General features: G+C 29.1%; 1 long non-coding RNA gene across 2 annotated transcripts in view; it reads left to right on the forward strand.

Annotated features, from left to right (window-relative positions):
- LOC148284524 (uncharacterized) overlaps positions 1-13,276 on the forward strand; it is a 75,564-nt gene extending 62,288 nt beyond the window's left edge. Inside the window, exons 2-3 of one of the 2 annotated variants that reach the window (XR_015824609.1) lie at positions 1,199-1,408; positions 13,172-13,276. This is a non-coding gene — a long non-coding RNA (uncharacterized LOC148284524). The remainder of the gene's footprint in view (positions 1-1,198; positions 1,409-13,171) is intronic. The other variant, XR_015824608.1, reaches the window with a different exon arrangement.
- The last annotated feature ends 4,161 nt before the right edge of the window (positions 13,277-17,437 follow it).

The following is a 17,437-nucleotide window of genomic DNA, read 5'->3' on the forward strand; positions in this document are numbered from 1 at the left end:
GAATGTAGGTTTTATATTTGATGGTAGAAAATTGAATAATTGTTTGGAAAAATTGTCATTTATAAAAAAAATCCGACTCTGTTTTTTAGGAGGGTTGGTTTTATTTACTGTGGGGGTGGAATATAAATGTTTGTTGATAAATTTGCGTTTTTGTTTTTGATTTAATTTTTTGTCAATTAAGTTCTCATTATATATATTATAAGCAACCTATTTTTTTGTATTAAGTTCATTTTTAAAATTAGTATTAGCAAGTGGAACATTAATTAACCTATGTGTCATTGAATGGAATGCGGAATGTATATGGAGACTTGAATGTTTTAAGGAATAATGAATAACTCTGTATATATGTGTTAGTTTACTTTATGAATTTAGGAAATTAAGGAATGTCTGAAGTTTTCGGTTTATCATGTAAAAAGGAAAAAAATATTGTCAACATACCCTCGCCATAACATGATACATTTCGGAAGTGGTGAATTACTTTTAAAATTTTCATTTCCAATTCGTTCATAAATATGTCAGCAAATAGTGAACTTCAAGGCTGACTAATTAGCAAACCTTGTTTCTGGCTATAAATAACATTATCATACTAAAAAAAGTTTTGATCTAATTAAATTTAAATTAAAACTGAACTTTTAAATAATTCGGAGATTTTTTTGTATTTGTAAATGGAACATTAGTAAAAAGGTTAACTACTTCGAACGAGATTAGTTTCATATTATTTGGAATTTCCATGTCCTACAGTATTTTAATCAGTTGAAAGGAATTTTTAAGTGTGTACTATTGATGTAAAAACGTTTAAATTATTAATTATTTTTTAAATGAAAGGAGGGATGTGGTTATGTGATACTACTGGACGAACTGGATTTTTTTCTTAGTTAATTTTAAAAAAAAACATATAATTTAGGGGATATTGAACTAAGAGAAATAAAATGATTTCTGATTTAAAAAAACACTTGAAAAAAGGTCACTTTTTAAGTCTTTTACTGCATTTTTTATATGGTGCTATTTTACAATTTAAAAACTGGACTTACTTATTTTATCCTCTAAGTAAAGGATTTATTTCTAAAATATTTATTTTTTTTATACAAAAAATACGTAAATTAATTATTCAACTATAAAAAACAGAGATAGTGGTTCAAATATCATCTTTTAAAGTTATTAAAAAATATATTGTAAGTTTTTAGTAATCTGAATTTAGGTCGATAGAGCTACAAGCGCCTCGATTACCCGTTTCCTAATAAATGACAAGCTGATTGTTGTTCCCTTCAAACGATAAGTTCCAAGATCACTCAGTGTATTTGTGCCAGTCAAGTAAAGTGGTATAATACCACATTGTTCTACTATTTGATAGACACACATACTACTAGCCTAGAAATCGGATGGACCAGTACATCAAGGATTATTGGACGTGAGTTTATTTATTATTTATTTTTACTATTAATAAAATTGTATGGTTCTTTCCCAAAGTTGACTATTTCCAAAATACGGAAAATCGAGTTTTATATTGTAATTTGATATTACATCTTAGAATAAGCTAAGCCATGTTACATGAAGACTTACCTAACCGCGAACTCTCTGTATTAATGTCTAAATGCTTAAACGTTATATATGTAGATTTCCTGATAATTTATATGCAATCAATTCAGAAATATTTCATCGTATGGAATTAGAGACACAAAACATGTTGATGTATTTAATTAAGATCAGCAAAAGATTATAAATCAATATTATCAATTAAAACATGGTATAGCTCATTGGTTAGGAGTCAATTAGAATATAATTAATATGGCATAAATTTCTCCAGTTTATAAATTTTAAACTGCATGGCGAGAAAATATAAACTTTAATCTTCTCTCATATGCATTGAATTTATTGATATGATTGATGGAAGAATAATTTTTGTTCTGTTTTTTTTTTATAACGTTGTAAATAATCTTGGTTTGATAAAATGTATCTATTTCAATGTGCCTAATGATATCATATTTATTTTAGATAGATATATATCTCAAAGTTTAATTTGCATATTATTATTTGTTCCCGAGATAGTGAATTCTCAGAAACAAACACCAGACGTCCAAAAAATAAATGTTTGGTACAACTCTAACAAATTTTAAGAACCAATCATTCTTGAATTGTTAATTCAGTACTTTCATTTTGAATTATATTTGTAAATTGTTTATAACCTCTATCTATATTAAAAGCCCTATGGGCGTTAGTTAATAAAAAAATATTTTTTGCCAAAACGCACTAACTTTAGTCGATTTTGCAGCTTTTCAAATATTTTTTAAAACAAACTTTACAAAAAAAAGTTTACCAAAAAATAGCTTTTTTCGGGAATTAGTCAATTTTGGGAAAAACAAAAAAACATATTTAACAATACATTTATTGGTGTATTTGATGGACAGTCCAAATATTATCGAGAAATTAAAAGACTCGTTATACCTTCTTCACTATATCCACATTTTTTTTCCTTTAAAAAATAAAATATCTATCCTGGAAAAAGTTAAAATTTGGAAATGGTCCGTTTTGTAAAAGAACCCTACAATTTCGGTATTATGCTTTAATCAACTTAGTTTTCTTGACAAAGTACCGGTTTATTTCCCTCACTCTAAAACATCAACTTAAAATTTGAAATTTATTGCAACAAAGTGGAAAAACATATTCAGATAGGAATATATAATTTACAGAGCTTATGGCCTGTCATTGGCTGGTTTATGTGGCCACTACACACAATGATGAACATACAAAACTTTGCTTATGTTTATGGAAATTATTTAATATATTTCTTTTCAATCTTGAGGCACTAATAATAGTGTTTGAACATCCGTATTTCTACAATCTTCCGTTGAAATTTACGCAGTTAAAGTTTATTAATGCAGGTGAGGTTCATCTAACTAAATTATTTCACCTACAATCGAGGCATATTTTGAAAAAAAATCCGACCAATCTTTCCAAAAAAATATATTTGCTGGGTTTTTTTCCGCAAATGGCGGGAATCGAACCCGCGACGCCAGTTATACTGTTGGCAGTCTAACCATCTGCGCCACGGCGCCTGAATTGAGGGAGAACATTTGAACAAATGGAATGTGGAAGTCTAGGCATTTACAGGGTTTATGACTGGTTTAAGTGGCCACTTTAACACTGTGTAACATGCACCATTCTGCGTGTGTTTGAACATGCACATTTTTCATGACAGGCATTCAATTTTGGAGTCCAATCAAACTATCAGGTGAAGAAATCTTTATCAAAGAAAAAAAAAATTCTTTAAAGAAATTCAAGTTAATTTTTTTTTTTAAGATAGTTTATTTTAGAACGCATTATTTTGGTTGCTAGCCTATAAATGTATAGCATAGTGCCTAGCCTATAAATGTCTAGGATCTAAATGAATTTCTGTTATTTTCTCAATTATTCCATTGTTTTATTTTTGGTTAAATGCTAAAGGATAAAGACGTTTTTTGTTTGCACTTTATTTAAAAATAATAAATTAATAAGCATACGATCCATGTTAAAATAAAAACAACTATCAAGTTGATAATTGAAATGCCAACGTACTGTAATATTTTTTTTGTTTGAAGTCTTGGAGTCTCAACAGTAAATCGTGTTAATTTTAGCCTTGGCATTCTGAAATATATAAAAAAACTTGTGCTTTTACAGAAATAATGAAGGTCACATTATTTGAAACAGAAAAAAATGCAAAATAAAGAAATAAACCATCACGCCATTACCCCGTAGGGGTAGACATGGAGGATATAATGCTATTTATAATTAAACTATTATTAAAAATACGACAATAATCGGAATAAGCGCGCGTGCATTAAAATATGTATGAATGTAGAGGAAACTGTATGCAAAGACGGAGAACATTTTCATAAATAAACAACTTTATGCTAACATTTTTTTCAGTTTGTCCAAATTTTTGTAGACAAGGACTGCATTCAACTCGCGAGGGAGCTGTTAATATTGACATATTACAACAGAGGTGAAGAACATTTTAGAAAAGGTAATATAGAAGTCTGGGCATATTCAGAGCTTATGACGTGTCATTGGCTGGTTTAAGTGGCCAGTCTACACACTGTGTAATATTCAAACATCAACAGAAGAGAGAATTGAAGGAATATAGATGTTCGAATACGGGCAGAATGGTGAATGTTACACAGTGTGTGAAGTGGCCACTTAAACCAGCCAATGACAGGTCATAAGCTATGTAGATGCCTAGACTTCTATATCTTCTCTAAAATATTCTTCACATATGTTGTAATATGTTAACTTTATGCTAATTAAATTTTGTTTTTAATAAAATAAGTATGCACATTTGTGTCATATTTTCAGTGGCACAGATAATACAAAATGGTCTCAGTAATAGAAGTAGACTCATTTCTATCATTCGTTGAGTAGTACAAATAGTATTAGTCGGTTCTAGTAGTGTAAGAGACTTATGTCTGTCCCATCTTTTATGGTTCAAGTAGTATATCTGGAATATTTCTGTTATTTGTACAAATTACTTGAATGTTGTAACACCAATGAAATTATCTGTAAATATTTGTAAATAAGGAATAAGCGCTCGTGCATTAAAATACAGGGAACATTTTCATAAATAAACAACTTTACGCTAATAATATTTTGAATTAGTCGAAATTTTTGTAGACAAGGACTACATTGAACTCCGTTGGGAGCTGTTAATATTAACATATTACGACAGAGATGTAGAACAATTTAGAGAACGTAATAAAGAAGTCTAGACCTCTACAGGGCTTATGACCTGTTATTGGCTGGTTTAAGTGCTAGATGATTTATCTAAAATGTTCTTCACTTCTATTGTAATATGTTAAAAATACAATATACCAATGGTTTTGCTTTACATTTATGCGTGCAATACCAATGCATATAGTTCTACACTCGTATGCAGCTCGCTTATTTTATTTTTATTTTCTTTTATTTAGGAAACATACAGTACAGTTACAAAGTTTTATATTTTACACAGCTAGACTTAATTCTAATGGACCAGTGAAGTTTCCATATTATAAAGTAATTATATGTAAGGTTATTAATTAAAGTACAAAAAAGAGAAGGAAAAAAACATATTTAGAAGTTCCAACTCGCTTGTGGATGGGTTCTTGATTCGTAGCATAAATATAAAAACCAAAAATGTTACCTGGTGTGGATATTCGCTAAACAAGCGTAATGGGGAATGTTGTAGTACCTACATAAAGTGGCCACTTAACCCAGCCAATGACAGGTCATAAGCCCTGTAAACGCTCGAATATCCATAATCCTGAATCTTGAATTTTAAAAAAATCTACCTCATCTCTGTAGGGATATAAATAAAAATATTTAGAAGTTGTTTAAAAACTAAAATTAAAGTAAAAAAATGAAGAAAATTTGTAAAACTAATTAAAAGTTAAGAATTAAAATAAAGAATGAAAAACATGCTCAGATGTAAAAATAAAATAAAATAAAAATAACTTTTTTTTACAAAAAGGAAAAATATAAGTATACACATACATATTTTAAGGGATTCAAAGAAATTGTGAGACGAATCTTTTAAGAATCTTTAAATAAGAAAATAAATTAAATAGCTTAAACGCATGATGCATTTTAAAGAGCACGAAGGGGTCTAGAACAGACTAGGAGTGTCTGTGTCAGTACACAGTTTGACAATACGCTAGCAGGCTAAGTTATTAGAAAATTATTTGGATGCTTCAAAACTTGTGGCATTGCGATCTTAGATTACGAATTCAGTGAGCTGTTCGTATACCTAATACGTTTAGAATTACGGACCATAATGAATGGCTATTCGTAATCGATTCCAATTATGTATTAATAAGGATGCTCTCCATTATTCTCATATAGGAGTAAGGTGCAGCATCAACGTGCAGAAATAAACCATTTATTTTATTATATGAACAAGTGTTATATATTAGATATGCATATTTAAGAGAAACTAAAACAATAAATTGTATTCATAAATATGTTATGTATGTAATTATTTTTAAACACTATGATTCACAATTGGCCGCCCAACTAGAGAGAAGAGCCTGTTCTAAAATTAACGGATTATACATTTACTGGTTACAAAATTAGCGGAACAAAAAGTTGTACAAAGAAAAACATCTATTAGAAGGATCGAAGAAAGAATAATGAATTTTAATATTTGATTCACTGCGTGTGAATGACGTAAGACGAAAAGACATCTCGCATCTTGAGTATCGTCAAGGAAAACAAAAGTCAACATCTACAAAACACTATTACGCCCTGTACAAGCGTATGGCTTTGAATGCTGGATATTGATTAAAAATTGTAATTATTATTATGTATAACTTATATAGCGCCATTTTCGTAATATAATACCTCAAGGGCGCTTTACATAGTAATTCTGTAGTTAAATTAATTTAATTGAAGCTTTTAAATTTGTAATTTAATCATAACAATTTATTTTGCTGTCACATGCTACGGATTTATTCAAATGATTTGAAGAACAAGTGGGTTTTAAGTTTTTTTCCGAAACTTCACTTCACAGCCTCGCACCTTTGCTGGGAAAGCATTCCATGCCATGGAGCCTGCGACCGCAAATGCGCGTTCATTCCTCTGTGGAAAACGTAGCCAGTGTAGTTCCCGAAGTAGTGGAGTGATATGACTGAACTTGGAGATTCCGAACATAAGTCTCGCTGCAGCATTCAATACAGATTGTAGGCGAGTCATTTTGTTCATTGGTAGACCTGCATGATACCATTGCAATAATCGACTATAGACACTACAAACGCATGCAATATTATCCATTTTGAATCTAGAAAAAAATGACACAAAGTAGATGCTTACATGAATAATGAACGACTAACTGAAATTGAACATGTTAAATACTTAGGACTAACAATAGACAGGCAATTGACATGGACAATTCATATCAACAATTTAATTAGCAAAGTGGCGACTTTATCGAGTCTATTTTTTAAAATCAAAAACTTTGTTCCAATAAAGGAAAAAAAAATAATGTATGAAGCCTATGTAAAAACTAAAATATGTTTTATGCAACTACTATGGGGAACAGGAAATCAAAATGACATAAACAGACTACAGAGACAGCAAAATAAAATATTAAAGTTAGTATATGACCTTCCCTATCTAACAGCAACTAAATAACTTTTTGAACAAACTAAACAATTAAATGTAACTGAACTCTTTAAACTAGAATCTTTAAAATTTATTCATAAATTATCCACTGATGTAATTGTAGACGAAGAATTAAAACTTGAAAAAAACTGTAGTAAACATGAACACAATACGAGAATATCAGAAAAATATCATATACAATCTTTTTAAACAAGAAAAGAACAATCGAGACTAATAAACCATGGACTGAAATTATACAATCTAACTACCAGACAAAACTAAACAAAAGACTCAGACAACCTTTACAAAAGATGTTAAAAATATTATTATTAACAGTAGAATGTGAATTTTAAAAGTGAAAATATTTTGTTAAATGTATGTAACCCATAAGGGTTTATCAATGAAATTTAAATAAAAAAATTATTAAATAAATTTAAAAAAATAATTAATTGACGGGCGGCACCAACCGGCAAATTTTTGCGTATGCATTTAATTTGTCTCAGCTGGTAAAAGCATGAGCTTATCTCTCCTTATATTTAATAGTAAAATACTCAGAAAGATATTCGGAGATATGCAGATAAATGAAGTTTGGAGAATATAGTACGATAAAGAGGTCTATAATATATCTTTGATGGGCGACATAACAGCAAAAGTACAACTTTTCAGGAGAGCAAAAAAGCGTTATTATAAATCCAATTATTTGACTACAGAGCTCATATTTTGCAAAATGAGTTATTATTTACAGATAATTACATTTGTGTTACAACATTCAAGTAATTTGTACAAATAACAGAAATATTCCAGATATACTACTTAAACCATTAAATATGGAACAGAAATGAGTCTACTTAAACTACTAGAACTGACTAATACTATTTGTACGACTCGATGAATAAAACAAATGATCCTACTTATATTTCTGAGATCATTTTGTATTATTTGTGCCACTGAAAATATGATACAAATGTGCATACTTATTTTAATAAAACCAAAGTTTAATTAGCATAAAGTTAACATATTACAACAGATGTGAAGAACATTTTAGAGAAGGTATAGAAGTCTAGGCATCTACAGGGCTTATGACCTGTCATTGGCTAGTTTAAGTGATCACTTTACACAATGTGTAACATTCACCATTCTGCCCGTATTTGAACATCTATATTCCTTCAATCCTTTCTTCTTTTGATGTTTAAATGTTACACAGTGTGTCCAGTGGCCACTTAAACCAGCCAATGACAGGCCATAAGTCCTATAGATGCCTAGACTTCTTTATTACCTTCTTTAAAATGTTTTTTATCTCTGTTGTAATATGTTAATATTAACAGCTCCCAAGGGAGTTGAATCCAGTCCTTGTCTACAAAAATTTGGACAAACTAAAAATATTGTTTATAAATCCACCTGGTTCATGGAGAAGTATAGAAATTTTAAAATAAAAATTTCAGGCGTTCCCTTGTATGGAGATGAAATAAATTAATTACATGAATATACCCCCACATAAATAAATCTTTCAGCTCTTTAACTTCACAAACATCAACAGATGAAAGAGTTGAAGGTATATAGATGTTCAAAAATGGGAAGAATAGTAAATGTTACAGTGTGTAAAGTGGCCACTCAAACCATATTTCTTTAATTCTTTCATTTGTTGATTTTGGTAAAGTTTAAGAGCTGAAACCTTAACTGTTGCGTAGGTATTAATATGATTGAATTATTTTACATACTAAGCAACGCTTAAAAAAAAACAATTTCTGCATTTTTCTTACACCAGTTTGTTTAATTACAATATTTTTCATTTTGTCCAGGTGTTTGAAGACAAAATATTGAATTTTAGCCTTAAGTGGGTTATTAATATTAACAAATTGAAACGGAGATGGAAAACATTTTAGAGAAGGAAATATGGAATTATTTGGTTTTAAAAAAATAATAAAAAAACTCATATTTATTCAAGTTTATTAATTCATGTATTCTGACAAATTACATAATCTGAATAATTGATTAAGAATTCCATTCTTTACGATTTGTCTTTATATCTCTCACAGATTACTTTATTATCCCATAAACTAGAACTTTACTGTTAATAATTTGATTATGATAGCTATTATTAGGCAGAAGTGTCTGCCAAAGTGTAGACTTAGCCATATTAGATATTAAGTGATTATGACTGTCTATAAATCAGTCTGTCATTATTGACAGACATGTGATAAGAGCTAAATATCAAGATTCCTTAAATAAGTAAGTTTAATAAACTGTCGTACTGTATTTGTATACCGTGTTATCACATATTAATTTTTATTAATTTATACGACAAATCTTGGTATATATGTATGTATGCAGTACGTACATAAGAACTTAATTATAAGATTCGTGCTTTACTAACAATGAATCTGGATTATTTTGGAATGAAAAAACAACTAAAAAACAAAATTTCTTAACCTTTTAAACATAATTAACGTAGGGTAAAGTGGGTAATGATTGCCCGCTTAAGTAAATTTTGATTTTAAATGAGTGCAGGTTTGACCTTGCCCATTCAATAACAATTAAATTGTTCCTTATCAAATCTGTATCATTTACCTCTTATACTTTTGGATTAAATTTGCCAAACTGTAAACAAGTCTGGGTTAATCGGATTGTGGTCCCGTGGCTAGTGTCTCGGACTCACGGCTCAAAGGTCCGTGGATCGAATCCTACTCTACCCCAGCTTAATTCCCGTTTTCTAATGGTGAGTTAGAAGGTAACAGTTGGTTACCGAAACTAGTTGGTAAAAATAAAGTGAGTGTATTAAAAAACAAAGTACAAGTTTTATTTCTCCAAATTTAATTTAAAATGATACACAAAGTTATTGCAGAAAATATTAAAAATAAAAATAAAAAAAATAAGTTATTTACAACTCGTTGAAAATGGACCTCAGAATGAAATATTTGGGTAAATCATAAAAACGCAAATATTTCTTTTGAAAAAAAAAATTGCCATTTTTTTAACAACAAAAAAAATCTCCTAAAATCACAGCGATTGCCCACTTAAGTATTTATGTTTAAAAAATCTATTTAATATTAAAAAATATTTAAAATATTTTACGAAAAAAACTTTTTTATTTATTATTAAAAATAAAAAGAAGAGGAATGTATTTTAAAAAATTACAATGACGACTGTTTTATAGTTTAATACATTTCTTCAATATACTTAATAAACTGGAAAAAAAACGATGGACTTTACAATATTTTTTCACGTTCCAGCAGTGTCACGTATTTTGTTGGTAAATCAGGTTTTTGTTTGTATTGAAACATTAGAGATATCCTTAATGAGTAAAGATGCGTTTTTTAAAAAAGAACCATCAAAGTGATAGCGAGCAATTGATATAGGGTGGGAAATTATTACCCAATTTACCCTATTTTTTTTTCCTTACTTACTGTTATTTTTCACATTCTCATTTTTTATTCTACCCTTCAAAATATTTTTGTAAGAAATCTCTGCTTATATGAACTTAGCACCTACATTTGTAAATTAATAAAGTTTGAAAAAAGAGTTAACTGAATAAAATAACTTACTAAAAATAAAAACCGTTGTTCTTTTATTACCGTATTTTCAAACCATAAGCCGCACTTTTTTACTATTAATAATTCAACCGAAAATTGGGGAGCGTCTTATGGTCCGATGCGTCTTATCATCCGCAAAATACAGTACGTAAATACCGTATTTTGCATTACTGTAAAATTATAAAACACAATTGTATATGTAATGATTAGTCTTATTTATTTGGCCACAAACAATCTTATCCGCGTATTGTAAGTGGGATTAAGTTATATATTGTAGCACCTGCTATAAATTGTACTAATTCCGTTCTTATCCCCAAGATAAAATATTCAAGATAAAATATATATTTATTTATTATGTACTAGAGCATAATATAAGAATAATGTTAATGAATGGCTTTACTTGGGTTATGTCCAGTTTATATAAAAAAGAAAAAATATAAAGTTTTATGTGAAATATATTTTTTTTAAATAGCATTCTATACTTTATCTTCATTTCTCAAATTCAATAAAAAATCATGAAGCAGTAAGCAAACCTCAGACCCTTTGTTCAAAATCCACGAAGCTAATGCCGTACCACAATCATTTACAATGATATAATATAATATTATGCAACTTACTATTTTCTTTGTGAATTTAGTAGGTAGCTACATATTAAAATTCCTAATTTGAACATTTAAAACAATCACTTTTATTTTATAAAGTTTGTCTGCTGCAAAGCTTTCCATACAGAAAAAAAAATCCGTTATAACTTTATTCCGTAATAAGGAAATTCAGTGCTACGGGAAATTAGAGCCAAAAAATGTTTTCTGCAAGCGATAAAAATTAGAGCATTTAGTTGTACGCCGAAGTTTCTCGAAAATGTATGAAAAAAATACTAAAAATGAATTACTTCGAAACCCCACAAGTTCTTGTGAAAAATCACAAAGATGAAGTCCTTAAACAAAATAAATCTGGCATATACCAATTAAATTGTAATATTTGCGATTCAATCCACACTGGAAAAACTAAAAGAAGCTTTGAATAAAAGATCACTTAAGGTGCCTAAATAAAATATTTTTTCTGAATCCGTAAACCATCTGATAGAAAATAATCATAATTTAATAAGGACACTGGAGTACTAATTCTTCGTGTTGAAAACAAAATATTAAATTTAGACAACTTTGAAACCTAAGAAATCAAAAATGCGGTTCATAAAAAGAAAAACTAAACAAATAACCAATTGAACAATATTTCCTTCAGTCCACTCCTGTCAAATGAAAAAGATCGTATCCATCTCACTTAACACTTCCCATCTTTACAAGAACAGCATGACAAAAAACTTGACTTATTAGCTCCATTTGTTTCGATTTAATATTTAGTAATCACTGTTAAAATAAAACAGGTTATCATTTAATAGTTAACTATACCTTGATAAAGAAATGTGTGTAACTTTGAAAAGAAAAAGTTAAAAAAATATACTAAATCTTTGTTCAGGGATTAGTTAATTTTTTTTAAAACCACTGAACTTCCTAATTGGTTTGCACATCCCACTAGTACGAAGAATACCTTAATCGTGATAAACGTGGCAATTATTATATGCCTGTGTTATAAAATATTAATGTTTATATAAATATGTAAATTTATAACCTGACTGATGGCATAATTGTTTGTTTTTAAACTTGTTTGTGAATACATCCATATTAATTATTACACACCTGGAGTACATATTAGTTCTAACCACTGACGTATGTATAGCAAATAGACACGTTATTTCCTTACTATTTGCATGCCATATTTAGCTAGTATTGCGTTGCCATCAACAATCCGCACCCTGAGTGTAAAACGGTAGTGTCTGCAAATACCGTAGTTCAGAGATATGGAAGTTTGAAAATTCCACACTGCTTGAAAATATTGGGTTTTTAAGAAGTATTCTACATTTTTTATGCATCAAATTTTTAAAAAACTTTTAAGTTTGTAAGTGAAAATTCTTGATGGAAGTTCATTGTAATTTTATTTATTTTTTTAAATAAAAGACGAGTGATACTTTAATCCACAAATTTGGAATATCCAGTGACCGGTTTCATCGCTTTCACGACATCTTCGAGACTGGTATATTTATTAAGGAGTTCAATGTATTTATACAAAACAGAGGTAAGGATAGAGAATCCAAAATTATATAAAAGTAAATTAATTTACTAGTTTAGGAATTAGCAATAAAACATGCTTTAAAAACAAAACATTAGGGTTTAAATATATAAAAATGACGTAAAATTGGTCAACAATTTCTTGCCTTCATTTACCCTATAAAAACATAAAAATTTAAACACTTTTTCCCTATTTGGTCTGATCCACTCATCAATCCGTGCGCAACCCCCCTCAAATATCCACTTCTTTATTCATTTTTAGTTAGAGAACTTACTAAATATCCTCACGGTCAATATAAGTAGTAAGTGCTAGTTTCGGAACACACAGAACTAGAATTTTATTTTCTTGAACTGATAATCTATACAATACATTATTATTATTTCATCAGTCTTATTTCTTCTCTTTTTCAGTTCAATGCCGATGGAGACTCCTCGGGCTGAAGATGACGAAGCGCCTAAAGACCCGGCGGCTCGCCAGTCAATCCACCAGGAGTACACCGAACAAGACTTCGAGGGTAAACATGCATTTATTTTAATTTTTTTACTTCGGAGAAAAAAACAGAGTGTAGTTAGACGATAACTCAACAGAAACCAAGAAAAGATTTATGAAAATCTAAACATTTACATGGTTAATAATATTTATTAATAATTAATATTTAGCCGCTCTGAATAAAGATTTGGAGCTTACAACCACTCTCTTGAGTTTTTAAGCCAGGAGATACGTTTTCTTCCCACACTGCGTTTTCCTTCATTTTTGTTCATTTTTCATTTTTCAACTGTTTTTAACTTCTCCCCTCGCTAAAATGTTCTAAGAACTCTAGATTTCTTTTCTTATTTGTATTTAGTATTTCTCATTTTCGTATTTTTTTATTGGATACCTGTTGTTTATTAAATCCCCAACTCAACACAGATTTTTAATGAGTCGGAGCAGGTTCATAATGACTCTTCTCTTGTTGTGTACTAGTCTCCACATATTTCAAATTGGTCAATTCAGCTTCTCTTTATTAATCTTTTTTTTTTTTTTTATTATTTGAAGTTTTATTTATAAACCCTTACGGATTACATACATTTAACAAAATACTTTTGCTTTTTAAAATTTATACTATATTATAAATTATTAGATTTTTAACATCTTTTGGGAAGGTTATCTGAGTCTTTTGTTTAGTTTTGTCTGGTAGTTTATTGTATAATTTCAGTCCCTGGTTTATTAGTCTTGATTGTCCTTTTCTTTTTTAAGAAGATTGATGTTGAATGATATTAATCTGAAATTCTCGTTCTTTCTTTCTTGTAAGCTTTTTATATCTATCATTATAAAACAATAATTGTTAATTAATATTTTAGCGATGACTTTTATGGTGTATTTGTATTTAAGTAAAAATGTTTAATGATTTTTCCTTTATCATATTAGATTATAAATAAATTAATAATCCTTAACAATTACTAGTTTAAAGTATTATTACACCGCTAGTTATAACTTCAGGGCCCTGATTACAATAGAAAGTCAACATGTATCTTAAATTTTATCTACAAAGTAAAATTAAGTTGTCTGTATAAAAAGCAGAATATACACCCATTTTTTTCTTATAAACATGTTCAATTATAGGTGACCAATGAAGGCACTTTAAATGTTTACGTATCTCCTATAAAATATATTCGATTAGATATAATATAAATACTTGATACTTATACATATACACTTGTATAGAAACGTTGCGATCTATATATTATTTCAACTTCTAGAGGCTCCATATACCATATTACTGTTGATATAGTATATATACATAATAATATTGCCAGGTAAGCTGAATAGTTTTCGTCATACATAAAGACTTGATTATTTTGTGAAAAATCAACAAAAATTTACCAAACAAACACATTTTTTTGTAGATATGAAAATTTATTTGTAATTATTGCACCATAATACCAAAATTTTAATTACATACTCAGTGTTTTTCAGTAGTACGAAAGAACTGTCCAGTTCAATTATTTTGGCCTTGGAAAAAAATAATGAAATTTCGATTGTATTATTCATTTGCAATTTAATTTAAACCGATATTATGTAACATTTTTTATACATATAACATAAATAAATCCCTTATGCATTTTGCACTCGGAAAACTTCCTTACAATGTTATTTGTAATTTTGTGTTTTCGAGTTTTACAATGGAATTGACGATTTGATTTGTTCTTTTTATTTAGTTTTCTTACGGTATGTATTTTAGTATTATATGTATTTCTGCCCCTGGCCTATTGTAGTGCAAAAAATATACTAATGTCCGCCTTATTAGTAAAAGTTGCGTTAATTCGGCCAAGCAATTTATTAAATATGTAAAATTATTGCTATGTCGGAAAATGATGGACAAAAATTTAATAAAGAAAAAATATTGCACAATGAATAGTTCAGATGCCTACTTACGCATTCTCAAAGAAACCATACTGAATAATCAAATGAGTGACTCTAGTTTTTTATTTTAGGTAAGCCTAAATAAATGTATGAAGATCTGTTTTATATTATTTACTCTAATTGTTGCATAGAAATTCCGAGTTGTCTATATCGACAAACATAAGTAATACTTTTCCTTTTTTATTAAACCCTTCTCATTATACCAATAAGAATGATTTTCTGATCGAACAACGATAAAATAAATTCTTATAATATGTCTCGAATTTATATATTAACATTTCAAAACATACCGAACATTTTACTGGAAAATATGCATTATCAAAAAAAACTATAAACCTGCGGATTCTTAAGAAGAAAAACCACGCATTGAAAAAAAGGCATTAGTGCCAGAGGATGCTAATCAATTTATGTTTATAAAATTGTCTTCACAAATATAAAAAAATATAACTCTAGCTAAACAATATTAATTATATTATCTTTTTGTACACGATTACTAAATTCACTTAAGAGATTTCATCGAGATTTATAGATTCAACAGTGATGGAGAACCACTTTGAGAATGAAAAGCGAATTCGCAAGATATCTAGACTTCCATATTTCCTTATTAAAAAATTTATCATCTCTGTTTAAATACCTGAATAGTCATTTCCCTATTATTGAAATTACAAGAAAAATTTCACACTCTCCTACGTTGAATCGTGAGCTGGGGATGACAGCGAATTTAATTCAGAATATAATATAATATACAGCTAACCTATATAATATTACAATTCATACACCTCAATGCATGTCAATGAATATCAACTAGTACATTATCATTGTGTAACAAAATGTTCCGCTTTAGTTAGCTGCAAGCTGAAAATGACGGGAAAATTAATCTGAAAATACTGCATTGTATTGTAGATACTTGCATACAATTTCCCCCGGCGGTGTTTTATAAAGGAGTATGTTTTTTGAGTAAAATCTCGTTGAAATTCTACATTACCAATTGGAATTCCCATTAAAAATGTTATGACACGAGTTTGACCGTCGACGTCGATGAAATGGAAATTTATATTCAACTCTTGTAGAATACATGACTATGAAAAAAAAAATGCATAACTGATTTTTGCATACGTGAACTTAATAAACTTTTTATTTAACATAAATGTTGTGTTTTTTTTATCGATAGTTTTTTTTTGTCGTCAGAAACCTATTATTGGATATTGTTATAATTAAGTTTCTTGAATTTTATGTGTTATTGTGTGAATCCTGTGAATGTTCATGAAACACATACGTTACAAAAACATTTCACAAAAAAAACTCATCTACTGTCATAAATAAATAAATAAAATAATGGTGGATAAACAAAGCCTTTTTTGCAACACAACAGACCAGAAGGCCCCATTACTGTGGTGATTAGAGCACAAAACACACAGGTTTGAGAAAGATCACATTTAATTTTTGTGTTCTTATCGGAAATCGATACCGGAACCTGCCCGTGTGTGAGTCAAATATATTAGCAATAAATTACACCACAGGGGCCACCATTAAATTAAGGAAAGTAAATGCAGCGTATTTTGAGCATCTATTACACGAAGGCAAGGTGGGAGCCAGTCCAAGGGCATAAAAAAATTGTAGTTTAAAATCACCTTATAAACAAATATTTCCTTACGATCCTCCTAGGAATCGAACCCAGGATCTCAAGCAAGGAAGGCGAACGCTCAAACCACTTCACTACTAGGTGGATTTATCTCCATCCAACTCGATTTCTTTTTTTTAAATTTTGTGAGAGTAACCCCAAATACATCATTGTATTCTTCATCTACCCGAACACAGACTAACTAATTCGTTAACGAGTAAAATTACCTGCGTTTATTTTTATTTAAATGGTTGTAATAAGCTGTTTCAAAAGTTTAAACGTACTAATATACCGTTCGTTGCATTATTTCAAATTTTTTAACTACCTCACAGATAATTTTCGCTTTGTAATGAAACTGTAGGCATTTTGAGCAGCCTGCTGAAAAAAATTACAACTTTTTGTACAAACACTCAGTATTTAGAAAATACTTTAACGTGTTTGCGATTCTTTTGTTACAAAAAACTTGTATAATGTACATTTTTTGCTTTAGCTAAGCATTCAGCGGAACATTTTTATATTTATTTATGTGCGTTGTTCAATCTGCCATTTTTCTTCTTCCGTGATCACCATCCTTCTGGACGAGTTTCCTTCATCCTTCTCAGTTCTTTATCATTCTCAAGGACTCATATAGTGTGGCATCTGTTACTCTCTT

This window comes from Micrasema longulum, unplaced genomic scaffold, assembly GCF_059751315.1.
Source record: "Micrasema longulum isolate JH-2025_06_02 unplaced genomic scaffold, ASM5975131v1 h1tg000113l, whole genome shotgun sequence".
NCBI classification, from domain to species: Eukaryota; Metazoa; Arthropoda; class Insecta; order Trichoptera; family Brachycentridae; genus Micrasema; species Micrasema longulum.